We start from the raw sequence: 27602 nt of genomic DNA, 5'->3' as shown, positions 1-27602 counted from the left end.
GTGGTATTTAAGTAGAGAGCCCAAGAAAAATGGATGGTGGGAAATGTATGACTATTGGAGGAAATGCATTTTGAGCAGAGAGACCAGGAGGTGCAAAGTGCCTGAGGTGGAAACATACTTGGAATTCTTATGCTGGAGGAACAGCAAGCAGGCGGGTATATCTGGAAGGAATGAACAAGGGGCAGACTATGTAAGGCCTTCTAAACCATGACCAGAAATTTAGATTTTACTCTGAGTGACAAGGAAAGCCAGAGGAGGCCTTGAGTAGATGATGGAGACAAAATCTCATTTAGAATTTCAAGGAATTGCTCTGGCTACTCTCCACTCTGAAAAATAGACAATAGGGGAGAAATGGTGAAAGCAGAACAAAAGGTAAGAAGCTATTGAAACAATTCATACAAGAGATGATGGTGACTTTGACTAGTAGGTTGGGAGCTAGCAGGGAAGTTGATGAGAAGCGGTAGATTACTGGTGAATCTGAGAATCTGTATATAACCAATTTTCAAAAGGATGTATTATTCTTTAGGAATCCCAGTCAAATTTATTATGCAATTGAGCTGAGACCTTAGGATACTCTTTAGATACAAAACATCAAATTAAAGAAAAAGCCCCAGTGCAAGGGTAACATTTAGAAATCAGAAGATGTCAATGGCCAGGACCTTTGATTGAGAAGCTCAGAGGGATTCCCCATCTGGGCATAGATGCTAGCTTTAAACTATGGATTAACAACAAGAATTTCTTTGGAGATTAAGACTAGCCTGTATGCCTAAGCAGAGAATGTACTGCAGAAAAATTAAACTAGTTGAAATTGGATGAGGAAAAAGCCCTGAAAATCTGTGAACTTAGTATCTTTATCCAAACAAGTTGATGATCCCAGTCCACATTATGTTTTATGAACTCTGCTTGATAAATCTATCTACTTGTCTATTTTTATAATTTCTTTAAATAATATGTCACTTAGTAAAATTTCATCTTCTTATTACCAAAAAATGAGGGGTAATATTAAATGAGTGAAATAAATTTTAACTTTGGGGTCCACATGCCTTGGCTTGAATGTCAGGGCTGCAACCTCCTGTTTACCTGGACTTTGGACAGTTACTTAACTTCTTTGAACTTTCAGTACAATCTTATGAAAAATGAGGCTAATAATATCATTCTCATAGCATTTTTGTAAGAGTTAAATGAAATCACATAGTTTTGGCATCCAGCACCACAAGTGACATGGACAGAGTCTGCCTCTTGTCCATTCCTTCCAGGTATACCAGCCTGCTTGCTGTTCCTCCAGCATAAGTTTTTAATCAGTAGGTATCCTCATAAAGGTACAAGTATATACCGAAGAATATAATGCCCTGAAGACCAACATGGTAGCAGCAGCCATACTTCCAGATGGAGAAACAAGGAAATGAACTGGTCTGCTACAGACAGACAAATCTAATTCAAAAAGGAAAAGAAGAAAGATTTCAAATCATGGCTCTTTTCACACCTGGGTTTTCTTCCTTTCACAACACCTTCTATGCACTTGACTTGTGTGACAATGTTGGCTCTCCTTTATCTGAAGTCTCCCTTGAGTTCTGCTTCTTGTTAAGGCATCACTTTTAGCCAGTTAGAATCTGTTGAGTAAATTAGGTGAGCAGGTGGAAAACTTAGAGGAATAATAGAACAGTTGCTACTGTGGGCCTTTAGGGGATTTCTTTAGTGCTATCCTGGAAAGAGTTGTGCACATTGGGTGGACATCTCAGAGAATCCTGCTGAATTAGACTGTGTTAAATCTGTTGAACTAAATTCTTTGAATTTAGATTGGTGTCTCTCCTATTCTGTCTTTGACTCTTGTTTTCTCCTTCTGTTGCCTGTGTAAAGCATCATCCAGTTCCTCTCATGCCTCTCTTTCCCTTTCATTTTTCCATCTGTTTGTCTCTCATTTTTCCCCATATCAGTTTGTCTCTATGCCTCCCTATGGCACCTTTCACCAGAGATCCTTGGAGCTCGACATAGCTGTTACTCAGTGGGCTTCGCAGAGCACTCATCGGGTTTTTTATCATAGGACAATTAAGTCCCTGCTGCCCTTCACTAACCTGTAGCAAGGGGTCGTGCTCTTCCTGGTTAGTTTAAGGCAGCAAGGAGCTAAGTGTTCCCTTATTCAGTGTGGTGGTAAACTCCTTTTATTATGTTCACAGATTCACACTCTGCTCTTAAAAGAACTTATTCTTACTAACTTCTTGGCTGATTACCACCCTGCCTGTAATCCATTCTTATGGCAGGAAAGGTGCTGTCAAGGCATCTCCAGGCAAAGTGGGATAATACAGTGTTTTTTGACACCTTTCAGTGTGAGCTCAGGCTTTCTTAAGTAATGGAGACAGCCTGCGTCATTATTTTTAAGGAGAAAGATGTCACTGTATGGCTGAGTTTGTGTTCACTAATGTGCAGATTTGGGAGGCCATCATTTTCTATTTTCCTCGGATGCATTGTCAAGAGATGGATAGAGCAGAGTGGGCTCTGCTTCATATTCAATGCTACAGGGATTTAAACAATGTAGGCATTCTACAAAGGCTACAATTTACAAACAGTGTGTTCATATTCACCTATGCATTTGTTAGGCTGTAGTTAACACCTGAATGCATTGTGAATGAGTATTGGAAATATTCATGAGAAATACTAAGTGCAGGCAACATATGTTTCAAAAAAGCCTCTCAATTTATATGAAAAATCATCATGTTTCTGATATTGTGGAGGCAAATATGCACAGTAAAAACGTAATCCTGTTCCATAAAGCCCAATTATCAGTTAACACCTACTGGTTCTACCTGAACACCATACATCCTGGGATACTGCCGGCAACAACACACAGATTTTTCTACCAGTACCCAGTATAATGTGGGTGTAGAGTAAATATTAAGCTACTGCTGAGGCAATTGAAAGATAAAAGGAAATTTTGTAGAATTGATTAACTGACAGTATTTATCATGACCATGATGATTCTTTTAGATTAATTGCAACACACACGCGCACACACATACACACACCAAATCCTCCTTTTTCTTTTCCAGTTAACCCTCCTCCTTCTCCTCTTTCTTCCTTCTTTTTCCTCCTCTCCAAGCCTCCTCCTCCTCCTCCTTCTCTTCCAAACAGTCTTTCAACTCCTTTTCTAATGGCTGTCTTTTTCCTTGGTCCCTTAATATTTCTTCTCTAATAAATCATTTCAAATGAAAAATTGAGGGTTGCCTTAATAACTTCTAATCAGTCCCTTGGCTAATTCCCTTGCTAAATCTCTCAACCTCAGCTCTATTCCTAAATATCACAGCTTCTATCTTAGCTTTGGTGTCCAACCACTTTGAGTTGTTGACCTGCCATCAATCTTTCACACATACTCTTACTCATCCTACATGCAACTTCCAGACAATCTTTTCTTTCCTCTCCTATCTCAAGTTACTAGTGTGGTTCCTAAATGCCTAATGAGTCACGTTTCAGCTCCAAGCTCAGAATTCAAGACTTTCTCTTGACTGCCCACACCATCAGTAGCATCATTTGTTACACTAACCCTTTGCCTATCTCTATTGCGCCAAGTCCAGTTGCCTTGCACCGTCTCCTTCCATTAACTCATTTTCTTCATGGTGTTTTGGAGCACTTTGCACAGATTGTCCTGTGGTACCCTGCCAATGCATGCTTCATTTCCTTACGACTGGTTCAAACTTCTCACCTTCCTGGAAGTGTTTCTGGGGATTTTTATACCTTTATGAGTGTTCAACATAGTTTTACTTTATGTATCAACATTGCTGGCAGCCAGATTTCATTTGTTGCTCTGTTACCTGGCAGTGTTTCTCAAGGAATGTGTGATTTCTTTTTCCTGTTAAATTATAAACTAATGTTTATCACTGACCTTGCTTACAAGATGTTTTGCATTTTGCTATGCCTGGTATAGAATTGTATACATAATAGACATAGATGAATGTTTCTTAACTAATTCTCCTCTCACTTCCTTATTGATACATTCCTTGTATTGCTGTTTCTTTTCACATAGGTATGAAAAATATCTCCAGTTAGATTTTTTAACCCCTCAATTGTATATTTTTTAGCTTTTTTAGGGTTCCGCACCCAATGAGTAATCAAAATTGTCTTGACATACTAAAATAAAATAGCGAAGTTAACTAATTATGATTTTGTCATATTTTCATTATTAGCAAAAAGGCTTATTGCTTTTTCATTATTACTTCTGCAATTGATCTTGCTGTACTTTCCAATTGTTTGGAATATTATCTTTAAAGAAAAGTCATAAGTTCCTTTAGCAAAAGAACTTTGACTTCTGTTTTTTTTTTTTGTTTTTTTGTTTTTTGCTTTGTTTTATTTGTTTCAGAACACTGAAAAAGTTGGGCTGGAAAAGTAGTAGATTCTAAGTAATAATTTGCTGAATAATCTTAATAAAACAAGGCTCTCTTTTGTTTTGTTCATCAACAACATAACACAGTCAGCGTTTAGAAGCATGGACTCTGAAGCAAAACTGTCTGAGTCTGAATTTGAACTCTATCCCTTTAAACTGTGTGACTTGACCAAGTTACTAAACCTTTCTGTGCCTCAGTGTATACACTTGTAACATGGAAATCACAATAATACTCACCTCTCAAGGTTGTTGTAAAGATTAAATTGAGTTACTACATGTAAAACATTTATTTTTAAAAAAACTGGTTGTGTAACAATTACTAAAATATATTTGCTAATATATCTTGTCCACAAGCACTGTAATCCGGTAGAGTAGTTCTCAACCTTATTTTAATCTTTGATGGCGAGGATAATCAGACTCTACTTTGGATTTTTTCCCTATGAATAAATATTGTAAAGAAATAACAGCATTAATAGTGCCTTGTGCCCTTTTTTCTGTAGAATGGTATTAGTGATTGATCTGATCCTGTTCATATAAGCAGAACTAGGAATATAGTTAATAAAATAACAAAAATAAATAGTACAATCAAATAAGATCTTCAGAGAATATACAAAAGATGGACCTGCAAAGCATAAATGTAACTAGTGTTTAAATTGCCACTGCAGTATTCTGACCTCTTGACAAGAAGGATGTGTAAAAAGGGGCATTGACATTTTCTGGATGATGGCTTTGCAGAGAAGTGCCTTTTTAGAGTTATTCCTGGGAAATTATACTTTGAACTTATGCCCTGAGTAGCTGGATCATGCATGATATATTTGCCCTCAGCCCAGAATCCCTTTCTCCTCCCATAACCATCTTAAGCCTCTACGTACCAGGCAAAATCTTATTCATATTTCAAAACTCAACTCAGGTGTCATTTTTGTAATTCTTTATCCCTCCACCTTTACCTGCACCCCCCAAAAAATAAATCAGTTCTCAAAAATATTTCTATTACATACCCATGTTCCTGTCATTGTATTTATTACCTGTATTCTAATTTATTTGTTTACATGCCTGTCTTCTTTTGACTTAGTTACTTTATGGACTGGACTTTAATAAGTTCTCTATCCCAAGTTTCCAGCCCAGTTTCCAGTACACTTTGCCTGTTCAGTCCAATGTTTTTGTTTTGTTTTTCTTTGTTTATTGATTTTTTAAATCATTTATAAAAATATTTTTCATTTGTTGAATGGGAAATCAAATAAAAAGCACCAAGAGCATGAATCCTATATTGATGAGAAACATTCTAAAAATTAATTAGAACAGAAAATGAGAACTTACAAAGCTCTTACAAATGAAGGATGTCTTCTGGAAGATACATGCAAAAAAACTCTTTAGTAATGTCTGCTACCTATATAAAAAGTTGGAATGACATAAACCCCACAAAAAAATCCAAAACTAAAGGCTTAAAAGCAGAAGTCATAAAGAGCAGAATAGGAAAAGTGTCCAGGGCCTGGGTTGGGGGGTGGAGGGGAGAGTTGGTAGTGGTGGGTGGTATAGGATGTGATTTCGGATTAGGTGAATTTGGTTTCTAATTCCAATTCAGCAACTAATATGGCTTTAGAAAATTAAAGTGTTGCTGGGCATGGTGGCACATGCCTGTAGTCCCAGCTACTTGGGAGGCTGAGGCGGGAGGATCGCTTGAGCCTAGGAGTTCTCTAGCAGGATCAGGTGTCCGCACCAAGTTTGGCATCAACATGGTGACCTCCCAGGAGCAGGGAACCACCAGGTTGCCCAAGGAGGGGTGAGCTGGCCCAGGTTAGAAACAGAGCAGGTCAAAACTCCTGTGCTGATCAGAAAGTTAAAGTATCTTTTCTTAACCTCAGTTTCCTCATGTGGAAAATGAAACCTACCTCTGAGTGCTGCTATGAAACTTAAATGCTTGGCATAAATAATTGCTGAATAAATGTTAATTATTATCGTCATTAGAGTAGATAAGATATAGGTTCATTAGTGGAAGCAGTGTAATAATGTAACTATTATCTTAATAGTTCAATTTCACAAAATTCTTGAGAATGAGATCCATAGAACCTTGTTAAGGAATATCCAAATAGAGATGCTACTAGAAATGTATTATTTGATGTTCATATAGTTATAGAACCACTTTATTTTCTGAGTGTATACCCATTTATTATTGCATATAACTTGTATTCTTTAAAAGGTACTTTATTACAGAAAAAATTAATTTTGGTACAGTTAGTTCAGGATACAATGAAATAATGATGAACTATCCTTGTAACTGAATTAATTATATGAAGTATATGTCTTCTGTTTTGAGGTTTTCTATGATTACATATTTGATTAGGTTCTGGGTTCAAAGCTCATCAATATTTTAAAAGAAAAGATTACACTTAAGCAACATAAGTCTTCTCACTGCTAGTGGATGAACATGGTGAACTAACTTCTATGTGAACACAGACCATGCAACTAGAGTTAGTTTCATATATGATCTCTCAAGATATCTAACACTGAATGGCCCTCTTAAAGTTAAGACTACTGAGTTACAACCATAAATTTAGAAAATATTAGACACAAGGTTTATTTGTATTCTCTTTTCCCAACAGAGCCCCTAAAAATAAATAAAAATGGTGCTTTTGAAAAGTTCAGTAGTTTCATCATGCCAATAGAAAAAATATTGGCATTTCAAATTTTAACAACAAGGCTACTTTTAAGGAGAGAAAATTTAATATTGTAATATGGTTTCATGAACAGTCTTATATCAGTAAGTTCAAGCAACTGGCAACCCAACAAAAACAGAACAAGATCCTCGTGTATTCTATCGTATTAATTCCATTAAAACAAGATTGAGCAACTCCAAGCCTGATTTTGGAAACCTGATTGATGAAATAGTCTATATCTGTTATGAAGGCCTCCTCCACTCAATGTGAGAATAAAATCTTAAACGGTACTTAGTGTGACTGCATATTGCTTTTATGTCAAACTGTTAATTGTATGTTTCTTTATAGTACTTCTCTGTGGTAGGTTTTACTTCCATTTTCAGAAAAAAAATAAGAATAAAGCAAATTTAGTAAATTTTCCAAAATGAAAGGCAAACTGAGGCCCAGAGGAGACTTAATGGAAACTGTCAGATTGACCATTGGAACATTGTAAGTTTCCTATTAATTAGCTAAAATATAATTCTTAAAATATACAGAGAACATGCTAACATAGAGAAGGATTAGGGCATATTTGAAAGCTTGAAATTTCCCTTAATAATGAACTTCTTAATGGGAACATTCATTTCGTCATTTCTCTCGTCTCTTTTTTCATCCACCACCTCCTACCCTTTCTTAATTACAAATGACTTTCAAACAAAGTTTCTCTCATAAGAGGGATAGCCTGTGCCCCTCATACTACTCACCTGCTTATACACATACTGTCCTAGTTTGACAGCTCAGTCAGTTAATCATTACCAGGCTCCTCCTGGCACTGATATACAGAGCTGTTTCACTTGGCAGAAGACAAAAAGAAAACAAAATATATAAAGAGAAAAAAAAAAACTTTTAGCAGATTAATGCTTCATTTGCATTTACCTCTATCTCATTCATTTTTGAATAGAATAAGCTAAGATTTCTAATTAAAACTTCCCACTGGTATAAAAATACTAAAACCAACTTAAAATGTAATAATGCAGTAATACCTTTTATTTCAAATACAGTGCTCATGTTTAAAGAATACAAAGCAGTTTAATGATTTAAAAAAGAAACATTATTTCTCACCTGTTCTTTTATGTGTAACCTGAAATATATATGACAATCACTGTTGGGATTCTGAAATAGAACTTATGCCCGTGTTTCCTATTCTGGTTTTCTTAAGATTGATGATACCTCACTTTAGAGCTCAGCAGAGATAATTTCTATTTCTTGGAAGTAATAAACAAATTCTCCCACAAGAAATTGTTAAGGATAAGGTTCCAATTTCCTCCAATATCTAGGAGGAATCTTGAAAACTCCAAAAGTGTTGTAGGTAATGGTTATCTTTGAGCTAAAATTAATCTGCCAGAAATGCCCCATGCTAACAGCCACTATAAAGATAGACTACCTTCAGGATGGATGGTGTTATCGATGGAGAAGCTCTTTCCATATGGGACTTGGGTGGCCTATTTGAGTCAACATGAACTACACTCCACGATCATCCAGCAGGAAGTAAATATGAATCTTAATAACTCCCTCTAAATTCATACTTATTCTGTGTTTGCATATTGTTGCTGGACCAAAACAGATATCAGAGTTATTATAATGGCCTGGTTCATTTTGAAGTTGTTTTCATACAGTAGGTAATGGAGATTTTAGAACTGAGGAAAAATCAGAGCACCGCTTGCTTCATTTTGGCGCTATGCCAAATCCTTACCAGAACGGGAGTATTTTAGTGATTATCGCCATCTTGAACAGTCAGGAATGACACTTTGCATCTCTGTCCGTGGTCCTGAAGCAAAAACAGACAAACCGTTCAATTTTAGATTTCCACAATAGAGTTAAACACTGTTTAACAAAAATGTTTGCAATTGCATGTTTTGTTACAGAATGTGAAGGCTTCAAATTAGTTTAGAGATGTTTAACAGAGAATGGGGGAAAAAAGTAAAGTTGCAATAGATGCTAATTTAGCAGGTTAATTTGACATGCACTTAGAACAGATGCTCAGTTGAATACACCATTCAGTGTTAGCTTCTAAATTTATCAAAAACATTTAAAATAAAGGTAGTACAAGCATTATCTGATTTCTTGAATATTCAAAGCACATCAATTAGAAAATTTGACAACATTACTAATTGAGTTGTGCAGATTTTATGCTGTTTATTAGTTTGAATTAAGAACAAAAAAGAGAAAAACAGCTTTGCTATTTTATAATTGCACTCCAAATATTCAGTGACACTTGGATTATGAAACTTAATTTAAAGTATTCAAGTGATCCTAACTGCTATACCAGTGGTAAGGATCCATGGATTCTGCAGCAGAAATGTTTAATGCATCAATTTAAATCAGTTCTGTTATTTATGGGAAGGGAAAATAAAATATTCTCCTAGGGGGCTGCTAAAGAGAAAAGTACACTCTTCTGCCACCTGTCAGGTATTCCAATAAAGATGAGATTGTACCTGCTTCATCTTTAAATGAGCACTGACTAAATTGTGTTTCCTACTGTGCGGATTTCCAAATCAGTTTTTTAAATACTGTGTTTTTCTCTGTCTTTGAAACCTACCTACCACCCTTTCTCTTGGCATATTAAAGAATTACTGTGGAGGAATATGTAAGAAGAATCTATATAGTGACATAGGGAAGGTATGAAACATCTCCAAAATGACTAAGCTATTTTTTTTAATTTATTTCATTGGGTTTTCTTCAGTGCTGACTTTTCCTTCTTAACCACAGTCCTTTCATTAGCCTCAGAGTTGGAGTGGTTTTGAACACAGGGCTTCTATTTATCACTAAAGCCACTGGCAATGTTTAAAGAAGAAGGGTCCCAGATGCTCTCTTACCATTCTGGAAAAATCTCAATCTCCCAAAAATGTCCTAATATTTCTGAATAATCCTAAAACTGATTTGAAAAGGAAAAATTCCAACACCAAAAAATTGTTGGAGAATATTGACATTATTCTATATAGAACTATAGAGAAATGTTATATGGCTTGTTTGAGGATTTCAGGACATTGAGGTCATTATTTGGCTTATGTCTTAGAGGAATGTACATGTTATGAATGCAAGATTTAGAAGAAAAACTACTTTTTGTATAAAAGTGTAATCTGGAATGATTCTGTGCCCTATCCTTCCTTTGAGTTTTTGAGCTTATACTTTCAGACAGAGAGATACTTTTAAAAACTTTTTTTATGCCATTATTTCATGAAACACTTTTGTAGTATGTTATTTCTTTGGTGACTTGTGATCACTTTTCACCTAGTCTACAACAATTTCAAAATAATCAAAATACTGCTGTATTAGTCAGGGTTCCCTAGAGGGACAGAACTAATAGGAGATATATATATAGTATTAATTTACATGATCACAAGGTCCCACAATAGGCTGTCTGCATGCTGGAGGAGCAAGGAGAGCCAGTTCAAGTCTCAAAACTGAAGAACTTGGAGTCCAATGTTTGAGGACAGAAAGCATCCAGACAAGAGAAAGATGTAGGCTGGGAGTCTAGGCCACTCTCGCCTTTTCAAAATTTTCTGCCTGTTTATATTCTCTGGCAGCTGATTAGATTGTGCTCACCAGAGTAAGGGTGGGTCTGCTTTCCCCAGCACTGACTCAAATGATAATCTCCTTTGGCAACACCTGCACAAACACACACCCAGGATCAATACTTTGTATCTCTCAATCCAATCAAGTTGACATTCAGTATTAACCACCACAAGTCCACCACTTGTCAACCTGAGCCCATACACATCTCCTGAGATCATACATAATCTTCAAACAAAGACAAAAATAATGTCATAATTACACCTAACATAATACAACATCCTTCATACAACCAGAAATGCACCAATCCCCAACCCAAATATTATTACCTAAAATTAACAATACTTCAATGCTGATATGAAGCCAATAAATCTTAGTCACAGGATAAAGGAAAAGGAAATAAAATGAAGATATTTTCTTAGTACAAGTGTATACATGCACAAACATGTTTTTTAAAAAAGAAGGAGGAAATACTCATAATGGTTACAGTCCTAGTTTCTGCAGCTGGTCACGTGGTTGTAGCCGGTATTGATGACTACCTTCTTCTACTACCCATTCTATATTCCCTTTGACTTCAGCAAGCACCTCAGCAGATCATGTTTTTTGTTGTTGTTGGGGAGTGACCCAAGCCTTCATTCCTGAGGGGTCTGGACCATTTGTAGTCCTGCCTAGATTGGACTGTTGCAGTTTTCCATTGACCTTAATGACATGGCATGGTAATACTAAGAGACACCCTAATGGAACTCCTATATTCCATTCATTCTCTTCTTACCTCTGCTATAGAGTAGTAGACTGATTTCATCTTGATAGTTTGGGTCAATCACCCCAGCCAACACTGTAACTTCCTTCTTAGCCTGTTGACTTAATGGTAGGAGGAGCCCAAAGTGTCCAGATGGCAATCTTAACTTCCAGTTTAATGGAATTGTTGTTGTGTCTCCTGGTGGCAGCATTCCTCCCTCTGGAACTAAGACCTCTAGGCCAGCAGAATGTAATGTTGTGGGAATAAGGAAGCAAACATTTTGCTAGTGGATCACTAGGGGTGATGGTGAGTGGTGCAACTTCCACTTCCACCCCTTGATTCCTGCACCTGTGAATCCTGGCTATGGGAGAAACAGTGTCATATACTGGAGGCTGATTCAGAGCACACATGGCCTTCTGGAGAACTTTGCCCCAGCCCTGCAAAGTATTGTCAGCTAGTTGGTGTTGTGATTGTGACTTCAAAAGGCCATTCCACTGTTATATCAAACCAGTTGCTTCAGGGTGATGGCAAACATGGTAAGACCAGTGAATTCCATGAGCATGAGACCACTGCTGCACCTCTTTAGATGTAAAGTGAGTGCCTTAGTCAGAGGCAATGCTGTGTGGAATACCATGATGGTGGATAAGACATTCCGCAAGTCCACGGATGGTAGTCTTGGCAGAGGCATTGAGAGCAGGATAGGCAAACCCATATCCAGACTAAGTGTCTATTCCAGTGAGGACAAACCTCTGCCCTTTCCATGATATAAGAGGTCCAATATAATCAGCCTGCCACTAGGTAGCTCGCTGATCACCCCAAGGAATGGTGCTATATCGAGCACTCAGTGTTGGTCTCTGCTGCTGGCTTATTTGGCACTCTGCAGTTGCCATAGCCAGGTCAGCCTTGGTGACTGGAAGTCCATGTTGCTGAGTCCATGCACAACCTCCGTTCCTGCCACCATGTCCACTTTGTTCATGTGCCCATTGGGCGATGACAGGGGTGGCTGAGGAAAGAGGCTGAGTGGTGTACACAGAATGAGTCATTCTATCCAGTTGATTATTCAACTCCTCCTCCACTGTGGTCACCCACTGGTGAGCACTAATATGGGATACAAATATCTTCAGTTTTTGACTACTCAGAAAGATCCTTCCACATACTTCTTCCCCAAATTTCATTGTCACCAATTTTCCAATTATGCTTCTTTCAAGTCCCTGACCATCCAGCCAAACCATTGGCTACAGCCCATGAATCAGTATATAATTGGACATCTGTCAATTTCTCCTTCAATGCAAAGTGCACAACCAGGTGCACTTCTAGAAGTTCTGCCCACTGGGAAGAATTCCCTTCACGGCTGTCCTTCAGGGATGTCCTAGAAAGCGGCTGTAGTGCTGCAGCTGTTCACTTTTGGGTGGTGCCTGCGTATCGTGCAGAACCATCTGTGAGCCAGGCCCTAGTCTTCTCTTCCTCTGTCAACTGATCATAGGGAGCACCCCATGAGACCATCGGTGTAGGTTGGGGAAGAGAAGGCAGGGTGGCAGGAGTGGAGTCCATGGGCATTTGAACTACTTCCTCATGTAACTTACTTGTGCTATCAGTACCTGCTCAAGCCTGATCACATATATACCACTTCCATTTGATGATGGAATGCTGCTGTGCATGACCCACTTTATGGCTAAATGGGTCAGAAAGCACCCAGTTCATGAAAGGCAGTTCAGGTTGCATGATGACTTGATCACCCATAGTCAAATGTTCAGTTTCCACCAAAGCCCAGTAACAGGCCAAGAGCTGTCTCCCAAAAGGAGAGTAGTTATCTTCAGAAAATGGCAGGACTTTGCCCCAAAATCCTAGATGCCCCCACTGTGATTCACCTATGGGGGCCTGCCAAAGGCTTCAAACAGCATTCCTATCTGCCACTGACACCTCAAGCACCATTGGATCTGCTGAGTCATATGGCCCAAGTGGCAGACCAGCTTGCACAGTAGCCTGGACCTGTTGCAGAACCTTCTATTCTGGACCGCTCTCAAAACTGGCAGCCTTTTGGTTCACTCAATAAATGGGCCAGAGTAACACACCGAAATGAGGAATGTGTTGCCTCCAAAATCTAAATAGGCCCACTAGGCATTGTACCTCTTTTTTGGTTGTAGGATGGGCCAAATGAGGCAACTTATTATTCACCTTAGAAGGAATATCTTGACAGGTCCCACACCACTGGACCCCTAGAAATTTTATTGAGGGTAGAAGGTCCATGAATTGTAGTTGTATTTATTTCCCATCCTCTGGCACACAAATGTCTCACCAATAAGTCCAGTGTGTGTGCTACTTCTTGCTCACTGTATCCAAAAGCATGATGTCATTAATGTCATCATATCAGTGTGCTATCTTGCAGGAGCAAAAAGTGATCAAGGTTCTCTCCAAATAAGATAAGGACACAAAGCCAGAGAGTTGATATACGGCTGAGGTAGGACAGTAAACATATATTGCTGAGCTTGCCAGATGAAGGCAAATTGCTTCTGGTGGGTCTTACAGACAGGAATGGAGAAAAAGGCATTTGCCGAGTCAATGGCTGCATACCAGATACCAGGAGATGTGTTAATTTGTTTAAGCAATGAAACCACATCTGGTATAGCAGCTGCAATTGGAGTAACCACTTGGTTAAGCTTACAGTAATCCACTGTCATTCTCCAAGATCCATCTGTCTTCTGCACAGGCCAATGGGAGAGTTGAACAGGGATGTGGTGGGAATCACCACCCCTGTGTCTTTCAAGTCCTTGATGGTGGCACTAATCCTCAATCCCTGCAGGGATGTGATATTGTTTTTGATTTACTATTTTTTATTTACTATTTTGATTTACTATTTTTTCTAGGTACAGGCAGCTCTAGTTACTTCTATTTGGCCTTTCCCACCATAATAGCCCTCATCCTACCAGTCAGGGAGCCAATGGAGGGGTAGGGTTCTGCCAGCTGCTAAGTATGTCTATGCCAATTATGCATTCTAGCACTGGGGAAATGACCACAGGATGAGCTCTAGGACCCACTGGACCAACTGTAAGTTGGACCTGAACTAAAACTCCATTAATTACCTGACCTCCATAAGCCCCTACTTTAACTGGAGGACCACAGTGACATTTTGGCTCCCCTGTAATTAACATCAGCTCAGAGCCCCAGTAGTCCCTGAAATATAGTCAGACTATTCTGATTGCTGCTTTGCCTCTGCTGTCCATTACAGTAGCTACACCACCTTGCTTCTGACAGTTGAGTGCCACCACTTGGCCTGTGCCACCTTGGGATGGAATTATTCCCATTGTATTTAAATTTTCGAGTTGAGTGACTGTGGTTCCCACCATTAGATCTGACATACAGAGAAGAGCAGTTACAGGGCTCTTCAAAGATGCAGGTGCTGCCCTCACAAATCTATTTCACAAGGCATTGGTCAAGGGTGTATCTTCTGGACCCTCCCAGCTGGGATGAGTAGGTCTAAAGTGCCATCCACCCCACCATCCCAATCTCCCTAAGCCTTTGGATCCCTTCCTTTACATTAAACCAAGGGAGATCAGGCATTTCCACCTCGCTCACAGTGGGCCATCTTTTAATACATACTTCAGCTAACCAATCAAATAAACTATTAGAAACTTTTTTAAATCCCTGAGCTGCAATATTAAATGCAGAGTCCCTACTTAGTGGGCCCAAAGCAAAAAATTCAGCCTGATCCAACTCTATGTTTCTTCCACCATTATCCCATACCCTTAATATCCATTCCCATGTCTGTTCTCCAGATTTCTGTTTATATAAATTAGAGAACTCAAGCAGTTCTTTTCAAGTGTAGCACACCTCCTCCTGGGTCACACTCTCAACCTCACCTCTAGGGGACCACCGGGACTTTAGTCTAGTTAGAGTTCTAGAAGCAAACAGGGGTCTAGAAGCAAACAGGGGTCTAGAACAACAACAAAAAAAACATTATTTTGCCTGGCAACTTGCCTTAGGGGAGGCCATCACTGTTGCCTCAGGCAGCGCAGGGTTTATCTCCTCAGACAAAGGTGGAAAGGCTGATGGTAGCATGGGTTGGGGAGGGAATGTTGCCACTACTGGGGATGGTGAAGCTGTTCCTTCTGGCAAGATAGCTTCGTTAGAGTTTACAAACTCAGTATCCCCAGCTTCATCAGGGTCCTCCCATAGGTCCTCATTCCAAGTTGCAGGGTCCCATTATTTTCCAATCAATGCCCTCACTTTAACAGTAGACACCTGGCAAGGCTGTGCATGCACCTTTCATTTCAGGTCAGCCATTTGCATGATAAGAACCTGTGTCTGTTTTTCCACAATTTCAACTCTTTCTCTACAGGAGATAAGACTCTCACTCAGGGCACTCTTAACAGATTTGATGCTCGGTATCTGCTTCTGAAGCCGGGAGATATAATCCCTGAGTTCAACACTTTCCTTCATCACTTTGTCTGCTGAACTTAGGAGCAACCAACCAGCTTCATTATGTTCCTTGGTTCTCCACATACGGTCAAAGGCATTATATACGGAGTCACTAAACTCCTTGCCTCTCACGAGTGGTGAATCAGGAGTACCAAAAGCATTTATTTTGCATAACTCTCTAAACAGTTCATGCCAAGGACTATTAGAGTTCTTCATACTATTAAATGTAGAGTCCTTAGCATTTTGGGGTCTAATCATATTAAGTGGCCAACACCAGAAACCCCAAAACCAATGAAATAACTCCATCCTTAATATTCTCTTCCTTTAGAACCACTCCTGGTACCAAAATCTATATTAGTCAGGGTTCCCTAGAGGGACAGAACTATAGGGACAGGAGATATATGTATCTATATGTATGTATGGAGATACATATATATGTGTATGGAGATACATATATGTATGGAGATATATATATGTATGGAGATACATATATATGTATGGAGATATATATATGTGTGCGTGTGTGTGTGTATATATATATATATGTATACGAGAGTTTACTAAGTATTAACTGGCACAATCACAAGGTCCCACCATAAGCTGTCTACAGGCTTGAGGAGCAAGGAGACCCAGTCAAGTCTCAAAACTGAAGAACTTGGTGTCCAGTGATTGAGGGCAGGAGGCGTCCAGCACAGGAGGAAGATGTAGGCTGGGAGGCTAGGCCAGTCTCAGCTTTTCACATTTTTCTGCCTGTTTATATCTGCTGGCAGCCGATTAGATTGTGCCCACCAGATTAAGGGTGAATCTGCCTTCCCCAGCCCACTGACTCAAATGTTAATCTTCTTTGACAACACCCTCACAGACACACCCAGCATCAATACTTTGCATCTTTCAATCCAATCATGTTGGCACTCAGTATTAACCAACACAACTGCTTTTACTGATTGTTATTGAGTTTGAGTTATTTTGACTTCCCTTTTCCCACCCATTATGTTTAATCCATTCACTAACAACTGCTATTTTTCTTCCTGCTCCATTATTTTCACTTCTATCTCCATAAAGGAGGTGCTCATACCAGAATCCTGAATTTTTGCAATGCCCTGAAACACTTTTCTCTCACTTTCTGTGTGGCCTTAAATCTATCCTGCTCCCCAGAGTTAAATGGCATTTATATAACACTATATAATTATATATAGTGATTATATATAGTGAACTTGATTATATATAGTGATTATAGTGATTATATATAGTGAACACTATATGATTATATATAGTGAACACTATATAATTATATATAGTGATATATATATAGTGACTATATATTATATATATAGATGATAATTCGCTTTCTCTTAAAATGTTTAAGGAGATTCCTCTTTTTTTGTGAAATGTTTTAACATGACTTCTAAGACCTAAATTTGTGTAACAACTACCTGTTTTCCCAATCTTTCATTGTATTAATCATTCACATGTGTTCATTCTTTTGTATAGAGTCTTCCATGGGTGATCTACTGAACATTTCATCCTTACCCCTTGCCTTTTTGAACTCATGGTATGCTCTAGGCCTGGATTCCCTGCCCATCTCCCTTCACCAATAAACATTAAACATAAGCTCCTATGCCTCACCTTTGTCTTTTATGAGGCCTACTCTTGTAATAACTTCACAGGGTAATCTCATAGCCAATGCCTTTGTCATTCATTCTCTCAGCTATTTCCCCCCTTCGATTATTATGTAAGTATTTCTCCCTGAGTATCATCTAAACTAAAACCTTCCCAGCATTTCTATGTATCTTGTACTCAAATCATCCAGCAAAATGCTGGGGTTGTGGAAGAAATGTATGCTTAGACGCATAAGCATAGATGCATTGATAGATCAAAATGTTTGATAATGAGATACTCTAATTTTCATTAATACAAAACGTTCCAAATAAGTGTATTCACTGTTTAGGTGTTAAGCATTCAAAACAATGGATCAGTACTAGGGGTGGGCATTTTGGCTATTCATAGCTTTAAGTTAACAAAACTGATACTGGTTTATATCTGGGCTCTCTACTTATTTTAATATTGTTTAGCAAGTTGTGATACTCTGTTTAAGCTCCCCATTATAATATTCCTCTAATCAATGTTTTCTAATATTTCTTTCCTTTATGCCATTTCAGAACCATTTCAAGCTATAGTGGTGGTAAATTACTTTGGTCTGATCACTGTATGCCCTATTCATGACTACCCCAGCCCTATGTTTCATTTCATTTCATTATATAGCCTGCAACACCTAAAGCTTTCACTAGTTCCCCAACCTGTAACTTAACCTTTAAATATAAAGCTAAAAATTGTCTCTGTCACAGAAGATGCCAGAATTCATGAAACTCTTTCTTTACCAATACTTGGGTAGGAAAAATAAAAGTCACCATTTTATACCTACCCGCATTAATATGAATAAATACCAATTTTCTAGTTTCAAAATGGAGCTTATTGTGGAAATGTACAATGATGCAGTCAGTGTGAAAAACTGTAATGCTTCTTCTAAAAGTTATACATGGAATTACATATGACCCAATAATTCAACTCCTAAGTATTTGCCCAAAATAATTAAAAACAAGAATTCAAATAAAAACTTGTACATAAATGTGCATAGAATAATTATTCATGATATCTACAAGATGAAAACAACCCACATTTCCTTAAGCAGATGAGTGAATAAGCAAAATGTGGTATATCTAGATAATAGAATATTATTTAGCCACAAAAAGGAGCAAAGTACTGATTCATACGTGCTACAACATGGATAGGGGAAAGAACCATAGGGGAAAGAACCTAGGGGAAAGAAGCCAGTCACCAAAGACCACATATGTTGTGATTCCATTCACATAGAATATACTGAATAGGCAAATAAAGAGAAGCAGAAAGTAGATGACTGTTTGCTTAATGCTGGAGGCAGGGAATAGGAATCAAAGGATAGCTAAAGGGTACAGGATCTTTCTTTGTGGTGATGAAATATTCTAAAATTCACTATGGTGACTGTTGCTCATATCCATGCATACACTAAAATGATTGAATTTTACATTTTAAATGGGTGGACTATATGGTATAAAAATGAACCGTTTAGTAAATTGACCTTAGAGTAATTTGTTTCTGTTTAGATAAATGATCATCTACAGTGAGAGGTTTATTCATAGATAATGGAAGAGTAAAAAGAAAACAAGCCAATTTCAATGCTTCCTCCTGACATCCTCACCTCATTGGAAAGGAAGAAAAGGAGCTGTTCTTGAAGAGGGGAATGCATTAAGGGCTGTGGTTTCTATCCATTTCAGGGCAGCACTAATATTAGTGCTAACTAACGGTGACTTTAACATGCTAATGTTAACAAAGTCAAGAGTCCTCAGAGAACTAAATCAATCATTTCACTACAAGTCAAGGGAAAGACAGGAAGTCTGGAAGAAGGTCCCAGGCAGATACCATAGCATTAGCATGTGCCAACTGTGTGTATATTTACCTTAGATTTTGTGGGAAATGAATCAGCAGATCCTCCTTTCTTATATGGTCAACTGGATATAGTCAGATTTTTATTGCCAGGGGACAGCATTTGAGTGTCAAACAACCTAATCATTTGGAGGCTGAACAGATGTTTAGGAGTGCTGAATGCATAAGTCTCTGAAGATGGTAGCATCCTAGGTAAAAAACAAATAAACAAACAAACAAATCTCATTAGACCTCTTAAAACAAATATCATGAATGCTGAAATCCAATTTATTGTGTTAAAAAATTTGTTTTTAATTCCTCTATATGAAGTCCTATTAGCCAGCTTTATATAGAGGGTTTACAGTTTTTATTTTAGGAAATGATCTGAGGATCAAGAAAGAAAGTCACATTACTTAAGAAGATGAGGACCCTGAGTAGGCAAGTTTCAGGGACTGTTGACCAAAGCATTGCATTATTGTTCCTGCCTTCCTGGATTCAGCCCCTGAATTATCTCATTTTCACTAATGTACAGAATGATTGTTCTAAAAGTATATCTCACATGTCCAGGAAAATAGCCATAAATGATATCCAGGGCTGCAACTGTTGTCTGATAATTCTTTCCTTTGAATCCATTCCAAAACATAAAAAATAAGAAAATTATAAATGTAAACACCACCTGTCATCAGTTACAAGCCATCTCCTTCCACTACCAGAGGCTTTCTGTGAAAGAAAACGAAATTCTTTATATAACACTTTTTAAAAAAAATTAAAGGAATTAGCAAAGAGTAGTTTTTAAGAGCTCTAGATTCTGATTAACTTAGCTAATTTCCCACCGTTGTTTAATAAATTGGATTGTTAATGCAAAGGCCAATGAATTTTCTAATGACGATAGTAGAATATAGACCACAAGTAGCATGACTTTTCTCCTTTCACCTACCAAATTTAGAGTGAAAATATTAGGCCACGAGAGAAGAGACTTTCTGAATAAATGTTTTAAAAATGCTATCATTTTCAGTCTAAAAACCAAATATTTTTAATAGTATAAGCAAAATATATCATTTGGATTGCATATTAATCTTCTATTACTAGTAGCATTGATAGCATCTACGTAGGTCTGCATCTTGTCAATGAAAACCAAGGGCAAATATATACCCAGGGCAGTTGGCACCAAACACTGCCCTGCTCACAAGTGCTGTTTATAGTAGAAACCTTTAAAAACCATAGACACATATATACATGCACGGCATACATTTTCAAATCTCTCTCTCTTTTTTTCCATTTTTTTCGCTCCCTTTGTTTCTCCTCTAATATTCTACTACTTCCTTTACTCTTGATATATTTAACATAACGCTGATATACTAGAAAAATTCAAATGCCATGCTGCATGCTGGCAATTGTGTGTGATTAGCCATAGTCACTCAATTATACCCCTTCTGATATTTTTACATACCTCACTATGAAGTACTTCCTGTGTGTGTATGTGTTTCTTGGCAGTTATAGCATGTGACAGTGTAAAATCACTGGTCTGACAAATGACTGTATATTTCTCTTGGGTGAAATTTTTTAAAAAGTGCCCACATTCATACTCCTTGCATCTTCCATCTCCTTCTCCACACACTGTGCACTATTGAGTGGTGTCTTTGATTAGAGTACATGAACCAGAAAAGAAGAATGGGCTCCTGCTGAAAAGAAGAAAATCCCATTGATAACTCTTGGGTTGTTTGCCCACTTACCTGGAAATGGCTCAACAAGGCGTGGCATTAAAAGGAATGTTGGAATTTTTCTCCTGTGCTTGCCAAGCAAAAGATTAGAAAACACTAAGTTTCTGTAATTATAATAAGTAAAACGGTTAAAGTTTGCCTAGACTGAGATTAAATCAGGAGTATAAAATATAATCAGGACCCAGCATAAATTAGTCATAGTCAGCTCACTGAGAAATATGCCAACAGGCTGAGAGATATTTGATTTGATTTGATTCTCCTTTTATCTTAATTTTTTTCTATTTTTACCCTTTTTCTCATTGTTAAGTCTTATAAATGTATATACTCACTCACCCACTGCTGGTTTTTTTTTTTCAGGATTAAATGATTTGTTACAAGTCTTTTATAATAAGATAAATTTGTTACCCCTTGCATTTTATTTTACCAAACCCTCAGTCCACAAAAATTCCATGAAGTAAATTAATTCTTCCTTCCTCTTCACTGTAGAAGAAAAGGCAGTATAATGTATAGCTGTGTTTTACAAGAGAACAAATCTTTTTCTGTGGTGGTGACAACATGGAACTACGTATCACTTCGTCCTACAAAGAAAGTTGTCCTATGTTCAGGACAGACTCAAATGGGAGTGAATGGCACTGACAAACTGGTTGTACAAATTAGGTCTTTATCATAAATTCATAGGGTGGCTTTTTAAGGGCATTATATACGTACTTGAAGTGTGTTTTATATCATTTTCTGACCTTGGAATGTAGAGTTAAACTTAGGAAACACTGATATGGATCAAACTTCATAGTCATTAAAGAAATATCTCATGATTTTATATTATAAGCATCTTGCTCAGCACCTCTCCTTGGCCCTGCCATCCCTGCCCCACTCCATATTGAAAGTAATGGGTACAGTAGAATGCTTAGGGATAAGTGTGACTTCCTAGGCTGTAGACACCTATATGGTGTCATCCACCCTGAGTTGGATGGGTGACAGCTAGATTCTAATCACTTCCTGGATAGACCAGAGCAGGGCCATCAACTTCTACTAGGAAACAACTCCTGGAGTGCTGGGAGCCACCTTTGCATTCTCATCATGCAGACTCCAAATATGTTTGTTGAATTTAAAGTGATTTAATGAAATTTAAGAAAATATAAGAGGCCTTTTATCTCCTTTCTCACTCTTCTTTCCTCTGAACTCAGGGTGAAATTCTGTTGACATTTTTTGTTGGAAATGTGATTGGGTGTTATGTAAACTTTAGTGTGTTCCTTATCTTAGAAGACTAAATTAGTGCCAGACATAAACATGAGTTAGCTCATAATAGTGGATTAGACTTCTGATAAAAAGAAAGCCTCAAAGAGTGGAGCAAAAAAGATAATGATCTTGCACTATTGCAGTGGAGGCTGAAGCAGCTGACAAGCAAAGGGCTTGGGGAAAAAGAAGAAAACTATGGAGACCTTGGATGCCCATGGGTATAAAGCCTGGCTGCAAGGGAGCAGGAAAAACAGAAGTGACCTACTTTTTAGTTATACCTCAAGAAGGTATCCTTGGGACTTAGTTTTGAGTTCATACACATGTAATTCTTCCCTTGAGTCATTTTATCCCTAATATTTACTGTTGAACATTTTATAATAAAAGATTCAAGTTTGTATATTTATATAAATATATCTACCCACATGCATATGAACGGTTCAATTTTTTTTTCTTTGACTAGGTAAGGTTTTGTCTGAGAATGAATGATAATACAAAAAGAAACAATTCTTGATCAGAAAAGGATTTTTCATATAGAAACAAAGTGATTCACAATCAAGATCAGCCACTTCAGGCCAGACACTACATAAACATAGATAAATACTCAAATCAATCAACTAAACAACCATCTTCTGTACTTGGAGTCTGAAGGAAAAATGTGGTTCTTCAATAGACCTTGAGACTTTAACAGAAAAAAATATGTTTTTAGTTCTGTTGCCAGTTACTTGGCATTTCTAACCTTAGAGCAAGGACACTAGCCTATTCTCATATTGTTCAGAGAGCTATATATGGGTATATTATCTGTTCCACAAGCATTGATTGAGTGACTAATTGATTGAGCACTTAATGCTCCAAATATATCCTTGAATTGCATAAATTTCTTGCTCTGAAAGCTCAAACAATTGAAAGATAGATGTGCAAACACATGTATAAGTTAGTAACAACAGTAAGTATGTGTACCATGTTTGCTGTGTGCCAGGTCCTGTTCTTATATATTCTCATTCAATACTCAGAGAGACCCTATGAGGAGGCAACGACATTATCCTAGTTCACAGATAAGAAACACAGACAGACTAAATTAACTTGTTCAAAGTCACACAGCTATTAAATGATAGAGTGAGAATGTGCACCTAGGTAATTTTAACCACAGTTTCATGATGGAAAAATGTGGGAATTTAAATGAGGGAAGTTGTTATGAGTAAGTAAAAGTATCATAAGGATAAATAAAACTGAGTTTGTTCTTTAAAAATACGTAAATAAGAGGGCCAGGTAGGAAGAAGAGTCAGCGATCTACATTTTGGGCAGAGGCATTTTTGTTAATAATTTATTTTACTAACCAAGGCTTCCATACAATAGATTTGGCTTCTTCTATTCAATTAACTACACTTCAATTAAGGATAAGGAAAAACATTGTTTTCTTAACATGCCACGCTTAAATAAATTGGCCACTGTTATGGAGTGAGGAAATAAATAGTCTGGTTGATCAATTCCATGTGGTGGAGTGGGGTGGGCATTATTGATTTGATGTAATATAGAGCTGATAAGAAAACATCTACCTGATGTAAAATATTTCCACTACCGTCCTACTTAGGCCTTGGTGTTACACCATTTAAGGCAGAAGATGTTATCTGGAAGGAATAAGCCCTTTGATGATCATCAACACATTAGCTCACATTAGTTTTATCAGTTCCCTAGCAGAGAGCAAACGGCCGAAGGCTAGGCAAGTGAGGCAGAGGATAAATATGTTCTGACTGGTAAAATTCAGAGAGGAGGAGAAGAAAACAGTGAGGAAAGGGCCTCTCCATGGGTGCTGAAACAGGCTGAAATGGGCAACGGTGCTGGGTCAGGGGGAGTGGCAAGGGCATTACTGCAGTCTTAGTTTTGTAACCAAATGTTGTACTCAAATGCCCAGGAGTGTTGACCTTGGAAATATAGTTTCAAAAAGAAAGAAAGAAATTTTTTTCTTCCTGTGAGTGGGGAGCTAGGACAATCATCTACATCCTGAAGGGGCAGGATGGGGAGGAAACAAATCTTGGGGTTCAAATGTCTTCCTTGACTGATTATATGTAGAGAGTGTCTGAAAATGTTAGAGCTTAGAGGCCATCCAGTTCCCTCCACTGGGTCTCAGGCCTGAGATCCAGGGTTACCCTGTCAATTCAGTTGTCCCCACAATGCATAGTGTAACCTTCATGTGTTTTGCTGTCCTTGATGGAATAGGTCACCTTATCTGCTGTCAGGCATTATCTTACAAACTCTGATAATCTTCTCAAGAGCATAATACACCTTGCAGAAAATGCTGACACGGAGTGGGATAGGTGCCTCATTTCATCCTCTCTTTCACTGCTTTACTTCCTCTCAAAAATAGAAACCTGGATCCAAAGAAGATATATAGTGAAGGATGCCAGAGTCAGCAAATAAAAATAAAGGATGTCCAGTTAAATTTCAATTTCAGATAGTAGCACTTTGGGGGTATGAGTATATCCCGTGGAATATTTAAGACATGACTGATACTAAAAATAATTCGTATTCATCTGAAATTCAAATTTAACTGAATGCCCTGTATTTTATCTGGCAGTCCTGCCTGTACATGGCAGAGTAGATATAGCACAGGCCTTTGTGTTTAACAGAACATGAATTTCAATGTCAGCTTTGCTACCTAGCAGATGTGTGCATTTAAAGAAATTACTTAGTCTCTCTGAGCCTATTTCCTCCCTTGAAGAATGAAAATAATATTAATATCTGTCATAGGGTTGGTGAGAGGATTAAATAAGCTAATACATGAGCTGTATGGTGGAATGTCTGCAAATTGAAGTCTTGATAAATGATGGCTCCATCTGGAACACAGCATTCAGAGGGTCCTATGAAAACTGATAACAGTTATTACTGACGGAATTTAATTCTCTACTTTTCTAACAGTGTTTTCATTGTCTAAATGCATGATCAATATTTAATTTTCATGTAAATTTCAATACGTTTTAAATTTCTGAAAGGCTTAGGGGTTGCTTTTATATAAAATATTTCATAATCAAATAGAAAGCTATCAAGGCTGATGTTTCTTTGCAAATTAAATCTCTAAAAAGTTGCTTGTTATACTCCTGTGCTTGATTGCCAAAGCTGTACAGTAACCCTGCCAATTGCCACTCTCCGTTTATAACCTACTGGTTCAAATGAATTCTGCAATACAACTTCCTGCAAGTGAGTACTCTTTGTATGTGTCTCCCTCTCTTTATCTGTCTTTCCTACACACACACACACACACACACACAGAGAGAGAGAGAGAGAGAGAGAGAGAGAGAGAGAGAGAGCCCGAGAGAGACACTTACCTGCTCTTGCCTGAGGAAAAAAAAAAAAAGCCCATTTATCTGTCTCAGAAAGAAAAGGGTAGGTGTTCTAGAGATTTTTTAAAAATGTATTTTCTATTTAGAGGGGAGAAAGAGAAAGAAAGAGGAAGAGAGATAACCCCCAAGAAAGTCAAACTATCTATTTATTTAGTTATGTGTTTTAGGTTGCATTTTGCATTAATCACTGCCACACACAGGAGCCCTGCAATTTATTATTGGTGATAAGTGTGGACAGTAGCTATTATTTTCTCTCCCTGTTCTAAAATGTGGAATAGTGGGACACTTAGATTTATGGAACATGCATTATTCAAAACTCTAGTTCTGGGATGGCTCAGCAGGAAGACTCCTAGCTATTTCCGTAACCCTTTTTCAGAATTTCTCCTCACTTGCTTTCTTCGTTTCCATATCGTGGTGTTAGAAATCACTCAAAACTCAGAAGTGGGAGAATTCATCATGGAAATCTATCAGTCCAGCATCTTTCACAAAGGGGAATGAGTAGGAACTCCCTATTCTGCAAAATCCAAGAAACCCTTAGAGGAAGCAAGTTGATTTTTATTGGTAGTAAAGAGATGAGCACCTAATACTCTAGGAGATTCCTAAGGTGTTAAAGACCCACATGGTACAGATACCTTCCTCCTAAACTTGAGTATGCTTGTGCTGATAATTATTTATCATTAATCATGTTTAGATATATATTTTGCTCAGTACTCTAGTGTCATGTATGTGCAAGGTATTTGAAGGGAAGAAAAACAAATTAGAAATTTGAGAATAGTAGTCAATAAAAATAATTAAGAAGTAGAAAATATGTCCATCTATATATATTAACACTGATACATGTAAAGTGAATGAATATACAAATGTAAACCATTTAGAATTGTCAAAGTACAATTGCTAGTAGTAATGTATGTGGACACTTTTATGGGCGGTTCTATATAAGTGTGAATAAGGCATAATTTAAAAATATTCAGCTTGTTGATTCAGCATAAGAAATCTCTCTGAAAATGGCTCTGGACTAATATGAGAGGTGTAAGCTTTAACAAGGGTGAGTTGAGATGCTCACCCTTGTTTGAAAATGGCATTTTCAAACTTAGATTGAAAATGGCATTTTGATGTCATGGTAACCTAAAAAGGATCAATAGGACAATGTAATCCTTGGGTATAAACAATACAGAAGAGACAGATAATACAGGGGTGTGGTTAGCAGCCTCACTTCAAGATAGCTGCTCTGTAGTTGTAATCCTACTTAACAATTATTTCTCTAGCTTTCAAATGGCTAGTTCTCTACTCCCTTTCTTTAGATGTGTGAAACTTATATTCTTTAGTTTCTAAATGCTTAACTTTGTGCCATCATCTATATTCTGTTGTGTTTTTGTATGACACACAACCATTTATGGACGCCTACTATATGGGAGCCATTCTGCTATTTGTTTTTAATATATTCAAGATCTTAGTGAATTTCAAACATTCTTAAGAAGTTTTTCTTAATAGTCCCATTTTAGAGATGCTGAAAAGGTGGGGGAAAGATTGGTTGCCGAATTCTTAAGGAATTTCTCAATATTGATAAATTTGTTTCTCAACATTGGTAAGAGAGTGTGACTTTGGTTCACAGAAAATAGCAATTAACTGAGACTTAATACTGTGATTTACGGCAATTCCCTTAGCTAGAGGATTCTGGAAACAACTCAGCAATGAAAGTACCATCCAGGGAGTTCAAGTTGGAGCTACTGGTTCTCCCTCTCCAGGCCTACTTCAGTATAGCATAGTGGTTAAAGACTGGGACCAGACTACTTAGGTTTTAATCCCAGTCATGCCATGCGTATACTAGTGTATGGTCTTGGGCAAGTTACCCAAGTGGGAAGAGTGATAGTCGTCATGTCATGGATTTGTTGTGAAGAGTAAATGAGTAAATAACTATATAGTACTTAAGGCAGTGCCTGACACATAGTGAATGCTATGTAACTGTTAGCTATTTAATTACCTGCATTCTTGTATTCTGAGCTGACTGAGACTGCAACAAGATTTTTTTCCATGATGAATAAGCAGAGACCTTTAACCAAGAGCAAGGCTCTGCTAAGGTGGAGTGGAGAGATAATACGTTACCTTGACTCTCCACTC

General features: G+C 37.7%; 1 pseudogene; it reads right to left on the bottom strand.

Moving 5' to 3' along the window:
• Nucleotides 1-8773: 8773 nt before the first annotated feature.
• LOC134757979 (uncharacterized) overlaps nt 8774-27602 on the bottom strand; it is an 82441-nt pseudogene continuing 63612 nt past the window's right edge.

This window comes from Gorilla gorilla, chromosome 2, assembly GCF_029281585.2.
Source record: "Gorilla gorilla gorilla isolate KB3781 chromosome 2, NHGRI_mGorGor1-v2.1_pri, whole genome shotgun sequence".
Lineage (NCBI taxonomy): Eukaryota > Metazoa > Chordata > Mammalia > Primates > Hominidae > Gorilla > Gorilla gorilla.
Note: the sequence above shows the minus strand (reverse complement) of the source record. Positions and strands in the feature narration are given on the sequence as shown.